The 7,700-nt window shown below is 38.9% G+C and overlaps 1 pseudogene; it reads left to right on the top strand.

Moving 5' to 3' along the window:
• The first annotated feature begins 6,033 nt into the window (after positions 1–6,033).
• LOC132014828 (U2 spliceosomal RNA) lies at positions 6,034–6,189 on the top strand (annotated as a pseudogene).
• The last annotated feature ends 1,511 nt before the right edge of the window (positions 6,190–7,700 follow it).

Here is a 7,700-nt window from a genome sequence, read left to right as displayed (position 1 = left end):
TTCTTTCTTTCTTTTTTTTTTTTTTTTTTGGAGTCACCAATATTATCCAAAAAGTGCAGTTGTACCCTTTCCTTATTGATTGTGGGACAATTTAGCTCCAGGATTTTATAGAAACTGGTTTTTCAATTGTTATTGCAAATGATATCAAAATACTGAATGTATACAGTTGAGAATATATATTTGTGTATGTATATTTTCAATTATACACAGATGGCATTTTGTTATCCATTAGCAAAAACAGTTGAAAAAATTAATTTCTAGAAAATCCTAGAGCTAACATATAGGAGAATATATGTATCTAGTCAATTGCATAGCTTATATGATATATATGAAATCTACTTATAATGCATGCTATATATGTCACAAAGTGTGTGTGTGTATATATATATATATATATATATAAAATCTGTATACTAGATATGCATAATATATGTCTTCATACACTGCAATGGCAATTATATAATACCTGTCTCTCCATGTATTGTTATGGTAGTTAAGCTGGTTATTAAGTCAAAAAATCAATTGTGGGTTCAAATCCCGCAGTACTCCTCAGGTGTGTGACTTTGGGCATGTAATTTCCCCCCTTTGTGGCACAGGTTTTGTTTTTATTGTTGTTGTTGTTGTTTCCTGTGAAGTAGGAATAACAATAGCACCCCCCTCCTAAAGTCAGAATGAGTGTGTTCCTGTTTAACCAGGGAGTAGAAACCTTGTGAGTACTTGGAATAAAGAATGTACTGTAAGAGTTCCAATTTACACAACAGTGGCAGTACTCTAGAGATAAAGAAAGCTCCAGGGTGGGGAGAGAAGTTGTCAACCATCAGCCCTGGCATGAGTAAATGAGTAGGAGTTTCTAGAAGCTGCATACATCCACCTCCTAGAGAAGTTCCAGCCTAGCTCAAAATTGATCAGTACAAAGCCCCATGTTGTCCAGTGAACATGACAAGTGTTAGAGCAGCCCCTAAAACATGACACACATTCGTAAAGTGATCCCTCTTTCATGTTGCTGTTATTTCGTTATTTTCATGGTTTTGGCAATTTTGCCAAATGGAAGCTTGGGCCGAGATGGTCATGGGATTTGATGACCAGTTATAAGAGATAGATGTACCATGGGATTGAACCAGCAAAAAGAGTTTCTTTACTGGAACAAAGGATAGCTTTGCCTTACAGGTATCAAAGAGAGCCCTCTGAGTGGGGGATGGGGGACGGCAAACAGTTTCTCCCAGCCAGAGGCTGAGCCCTGCAGGACAGGCCAATGAATGGTGGGATAAGAGTGGACTCTCCTGTAGGTGCAGATACCTTCGGTCCTATTGTAGTGATGGCGTTGTAATGATTGCTGGATAGTGAACGTCAGTTTTTGCCTTTCAATCCTTTCAATGCGGACAAAGTGTTTGCAAATGGGCTGTGAAAAGGTTACACAGCACTGTTTTAGCTAGATCACCCTAGGTATGGTGAGCCTGGGCAGCTGTGGAAGAGAGCTGACCGAGTAATCTGTTTTCAGATTCCAGTTGTGCTCCTTGCTGCCCATGTCCCTGTAAGGACCACCCAGCACCTATTGTCCCTTTCCATGGTAACAGAGCCCAATTTTGTTTGGGGGGGGGGGGGAACTGTTCCTCCTACTGATGCCAAAGCTGTTTTATTCCCCTCTCCTTCCAGGAACTTCGTGAGATAGTGATGGATTGTCCCTTATTTGTGTTTATCTCACTGTCTACAGTATGTTTGATTTAAGTGGGGCAGGAGTTTTACAGCAAAGATTTATTCTTCCAGATCACATTTATCTTTCTTGGAGAATGATGTCCCACCCTGATTGTCCTTGTCCATGATAGTAGCCCAGAATTTTTGTCGTTATTTGAAAATGTCTGTTGTCTTCTCTTCTCTTGCATGGGTGTTACCTGATTTTCTTCTTGATGCATATTTGTTTGGTTGCATGATTCTGAATGTGCATTCATTTCCCCTTCATGTTGTACATTAAAAAAATGTCATCTCTAGACATACCAGGCTTCTGAACTTATCAGAGTTTATATTTTGTATCCTATCTCTCTTCTTCTTGGACAGAAGCCTGTAGTTCTCTTCAAAGCAGAGATCACAAACTGGCTCATTATGGCCATAACTGGCCCATGGACATATTTGTCATGAAATATCTAAACTTAAAAAAAAATAGCCTATGTCTAAAAATTGTGAGATTTTATTTACAAGTTCAGATTCTGCTCCTCCTTAAAAAAAAATCTCATGTCTGGAAACACTGAGCTCAATTCATGCATGTGAGGAACGAGCTGGACATGGCTAATGTCTGCTCCTTTCAGGATGCTCGTGGGCTCTTCTGTCATGATAGACACACCCCATTTTATTGTGTATATTTCTTTAAAGAAAGCAATATAATTTCATGGTTTGGCGCACACGCTCTCAGTCAGATGGCTCAGCTACGAACTCTAGTTCTACCAACTTCCTAATTCTGTATCCTTGGTGAGTTCCTTTACCTTCATGTGCCTCAATGTTCTATCCATCATAGGATTAAGAATATCTGCCTCAGGGGCAGCTGGGTGGCTCAGTCATCTGGCAGGTGGCAGGTGGCATCTGCCTTTGGCTCAGGTCATAATCCCATTGTCCTGGGATCAAGCCCCGCATCAGGCTCCCTGCCCATCAGGAAGCCTGCTTCTCCCTCTCTTTCTCCTCCTGCTTGTATTTCCTCCCTTGCTGTGTCTCTCTCTTTCAAATAAATAAATAAAATATTTTTTAAAAAGATTTTCTTTCTTTTTTTTTTTTTTTTTTTGAGAGAAAGAGAGAGAGAATGAGAAAGAAAGGGAGAGCATGAGAAGGGGGAGGGTCAGAGGGAGAAGCAGACTCCCCACCGAGCAGGGAGCCTGATTCGGAACTTGATTCCGGGACTTCAGGATCATGACCTGAGCCAAAGGCAGTCGCTTAACCAACTGAGGCACCCCCAATAAATAAGATCTTAAAAAAAAAAAAGAGAGAGAGAGAGAGAGAGAATACCTACCTCATGGAGATATTATAAGGATTAAGTGTGTTTATGCATAGAAGTATTCAGACTGATGCCTGTGCATACTATGTACTCAAATATTAGAAGTTGTTATTCACTACCTGGACCTTGTAAACAGTTGAACTCACAGCCTCTGCTCTCATCTCTGAATTTGGCTTCAACATCCCTCATAGATTCTGTGTCTTCAAAACGATCAGGTTTCCTTGTGGGAATTGTCACTTTCCTCTCAGTGAGAACATCATGGAGAAGGATGGTCTCCCCCTTTCTCACACACGCACACACACACACAAACACACACACTCCACCACAACCACCATCATAACAGGCATCAGAATGGCTAGTACTAGAAAGCTGGGGAGGTTAAGAAATCTCTGGGCAATGTCTCCCCGGTCAGACAGCCTAGCTGCTGCTCCCAAATTGTGAGCAACTCAGAGGCAGATGGTTGACCTTCATTCCTTCCTCTTTGATCAGTTGAAGAGTGGTGATCTCCTATGCAAGGTTAATCTCTTTCTTTAGATTCCATCTCCTCTCAACTCTCCTACCTCCATTCTTCTGGATCTTTCTTTCTCCTTCATCTCCTATTACCTCATTCCCTGTCATGGAAACTCCTCTAAATAACACTGTTTTCTTCCCTTTATGGATAGACTTTTTTTTTTTTTTTTTTGTAAGATGTGTTTATGTAAGAGAAAGAGACAGACAGAGAGAGCACAAGCATGTCAGTGGGGGGGAAGGGCAGAGGGAGATAATCTTCAAATAGACTCCCCACTGACGTGGGGCTTGATCTCAGGACCCATGACATGAGGTCATGATCTGAGCCAAAGTTAAGAGTCAGAGGCGTAACAGACTGAGCTGCCAGCACCCCTACAGCTAGACTTTTTAAGAGAATGGTCTACCACATTGTTTTCACATTACCACTCTCCTGTCTTTTTTCTAACAACACACAACATAATTTGGCTTTCCCTTTCCCAATTCAAATTGGAATTGGTCAAGCAAAGGTCACTAATGACCTCCTAGGTGTGAAATAAAATGCTAACTTTTTAATATTTTTAATATAATAGCTTTATTAATATGTAATTCATATATCATACATTTCACCAAAACTATACAATACAAGGGATTATAAGATAGTCAAAGAATTATCCAACTATGACCTAAATGACTTCTAGATCATTTTCATCACCCCATAAAAAAATCCATACTAATTAGCAATCATTCCTCATTTTCCCTCAAAAAGGGCTTCCTGTCCATCCCTAGAGCACACCACAAAGGCATTTTTTGTCTCTATAGATTTACCTTCTGGAAATGTCATATAAATGGACTTATACAATATGGACTTTGTGACTGTCTTCATTTATTTAATGTAATATTTTCAAGGTTCAATCATGTGGTGGCTGATATTGTACCAGTACTTTGTTTATATGACTGAATACTCTTCCATTGAATGGTTATACCATATTTTTGTTTATCCATTCATCAGTTGATAGACATTTAAGTTTCCACTTTTGTCTTATTATGGATAATGTTCCTATGAACATTTGTATATATATAATTTATATTATATCTAATATAATGTATTTATATATAATTTATATAATTATAGATATAAAATCATATATTTGTATTTATATAATTTATATAATTTGTAATTATATATATCTTTCATTTGTTTTTGTTTTTGCTTTTAGAGAGAAAGAGAGTGTATGGGGGGAGGGAGGGGCAGAGAGAGAGAGAGAGAGAATCTTTTTTTTTTTTTTTTTTAAGGATTTTATTTATTTATCAGAGAGAGAGAGGGGGAGAGAGCGAACACAGGCAGACAGAATGGCAGGCAGAGGCAGAGGGAGAAGCAGGCTCCCCGCCGAGCAAGGAGCCCGATGTGGGACTCGATCCCAGGACGCTGGGATCATGACCTGAGCTGAAGGCAGCTGCTTAACCAACTGAGCCACCCAGGCGTCCCAGAGAGAGAGAATCTTAAGCAGGCTCTGTGCTGGGCCTGGAGACCGATGTAGGGCTCAGTCTCATGACTCTAAGATCAGGACCTGAACTGAAATCAAGAGTTGGGTGCTTAATTGCCTGAGCCACCCAGGCGCCCGTGTGACATATTTTTTTAATTCTTTTGGGTGTCTACCTGTTGTTAATCTCATTCAATGTATTTTCATTTATACCTTTCATCTCTAGAAATACCATTTAATTTTTTAATGCATTTTCCATTCCTCTCCTTTCATGTTTATGCTTTTCCTTACATCTTTGAGCATGTATATAATATGTAATAGCTGTTATAATGCTCTTATCTGCTAATTCCATCATCTCTTTCATTTCAACATTTGGTTCTGTTGATTGACTCCTGCTTCTGGATCACATTTTTCTGCATCTTGGCATGGCTATTAATTTTTGACTGTATGGTGGACACCTTGAATGTTATATTGTTGTCTGGATTTTGTTGTTCTTCTTTAAGAAGTGTTTGTTTGTTTGTTTGTTTGTTTGTTTTGTGGTGGATAGTTTGTTACTTTTTTTAAAAAAATCCTTTTTTTAAAAAAAGATTTTATTTATTTATTTGACAAACAGAGATCACAAGTAGGCAGAGAGGCAGGTAGAGAGAGAGGGGAAAACAGGCTCCCTGCTGAGCAGAGAGCCTAATTTGGGACTCAATCCCAGGACCCTGAGATCGTGACCTGAGCCGAAGGCAGAGGCTTAGCCCACTGAGCCACCCAGGTGCCCAGATTTGATACTTCTAGGACTTATTCTTAAGTCTTCTCAGAGTGGGTCTAGAGTAGCATTTACTAGTAGTCTAAAGTTTGACCTCTGGAGTCTTTACTGAATGTTCTAGTCATTATAAGGATGTGGTCCCTGGACTAGCACCATCAGCATCACCTTGTCAGTAATGTAAATTTTAGGCCATTCTAGACCTACTTAATCAGAAATTCTGGAGTTGGGGTCCAGCTATCTGTGCTTTACAAGTTCTCCAGGTACTTATGTAACATGCTAAAGTCTGAGAACTCTACTAGAGAATTATTTTTCTTTTTAAGATTTTATTCATTTACATCGCTTCTCGGCCTTTTGGCTAAGATCAAGTGTAGTATCTGTTCTTATCAGTTTAATATCTGATACGTCCTCTATCCGAGGACAATATATTAAATGGATTTTTGGAGCAATAAAAAAAAAAAAAAAGATTTTATTCATTTAGAGAGAGAAATCATGAGCAGAGGGGAAGGGTAGAGATAGAGGGAGAAGCAGACTCCCCACTGAGCAGGGAGACCAACATGAGGCTCAACCCCAGGACCCTGAGATCATGACCTGAGCTGAAGGCAGCCGCTTAACTGACTGAGCCACCCAGGTGCCCTCTAGAGAAATCCTTCTCAAACTTTCATGTGCAGATGAATCATCCAGGGGTTTTATTAAAATGCATATTCTGATTCAGTAGTCCAGATAATGCCTGAGGTTCTAAAATTTGGAAAAGCTCCTAAGTGCTACAACTGCTCCTGAGTCTCTGACCTCACTTTGAGTAGTAAGAGCCCAGAAAGTTTGCTTTTAGCAAAGGAGTCTAATTTCAAAGTCATATTAGTTTTTAAGTAACGTCATAATAATTAGCAGCCCCAGTCTGGAATGTTTATATTGAGGCTCATTTTTGTTGGATATTCTACTCACAAAAAATACACATCTTTGTTGGAAACAGCATAAAAATGTATCTTAATTTCTAAATCTGAGTTCAAGCATGAGAAGCCCATTATAATTAGTGGTAAGGATATAATGTCATTTGTTGAAAATATGCATCATATTCTGGGCTCTGGCTAATTTTTAAAGTCCTTGCAATAACCCTAGGTGGTCACTACCATTCTTTTCACTCTTTTATATTTCTTATTTTAATCTTTCCAATTGAACTCAGATTAAATTACTTGTTTGATGTCATCCAGACAGCAGTTGTCAAAACCTTTACTTAAATTCAGGTCTGTCCAATGTGAACAGTTTTTGCACTTGTTGTTTTCCTTTAGTATTTTAGCTTGAATGCAATCTTAAGAACAACAACAAAGCAACAACAAATGAACTGACTGTGTATTGGATTACCATGATTAATATAATAAGTCTGAGTTAAACTTGAGTTTCAAGTCAATGTCACCTGCATAATGCCTGTGCTCCTGTGGGTTCATTCTAATCACTTTTAAACAAGAACCTCTCTACAGGTGTTCCATTGTTTTAAAAAGTCATATGCTAACACAGACATTGTGTTATCTTCTTTTTATTAACTAGTCAAACAATTCTCTTACTTTATTTAGAGAAAAGAGGTCAATCTTGGCAAATAAAGAGACTTTGAAATAATTGGCAGAAATCAGAGCTTCATATACTGTGGCTAATGCTGTTATCACCTCTGTTTCAAAGTCAGGACACCTTGTTTGGAAAATTGGAGAAGCTTAGTGCAGGTTTCAGGGAGGGTGGATGTGCATGGTGGTTCTCTCTCCCTCTACCCTCCCCTCACCCCATTCTCTCACTCTCTCTCTCTCTCTCTCTGTCATTTGGAACACAGGCAAGAGAACTCTCTTCTCTGCAATAATTGCGTTATAGCCTGAAGCATGAGATTTGATCATTAATGTCCTACCTTGGCTCAGGAAATACATTATTATCAGTTAAAAAGTTATTCATATTTAAAAGAAATAGCAGGGGCACCTGTGTGGCTCAGTGGGTTAAAAGAAATAGCAAACCAACACATACACTA

This window comes from Mustela nigripes, chromosome 3 (genome assembly GCF_022355385.1).
Source record: "Mustela nigripes isolate SB6536 chromosome 3, MUSNIG.SB6536, whole genome shotgun sequence".
Classification (NCBI taxonomy): domain Eukaryota; kingdom Metazoa; phylum Chordata; class Mammalia; order Carnivora; family Mustelidae; genus Mustela; species Mustela nigripes.
This window is presented reverse-complemented; position numbering and strand designations above follow the sequence as displayed.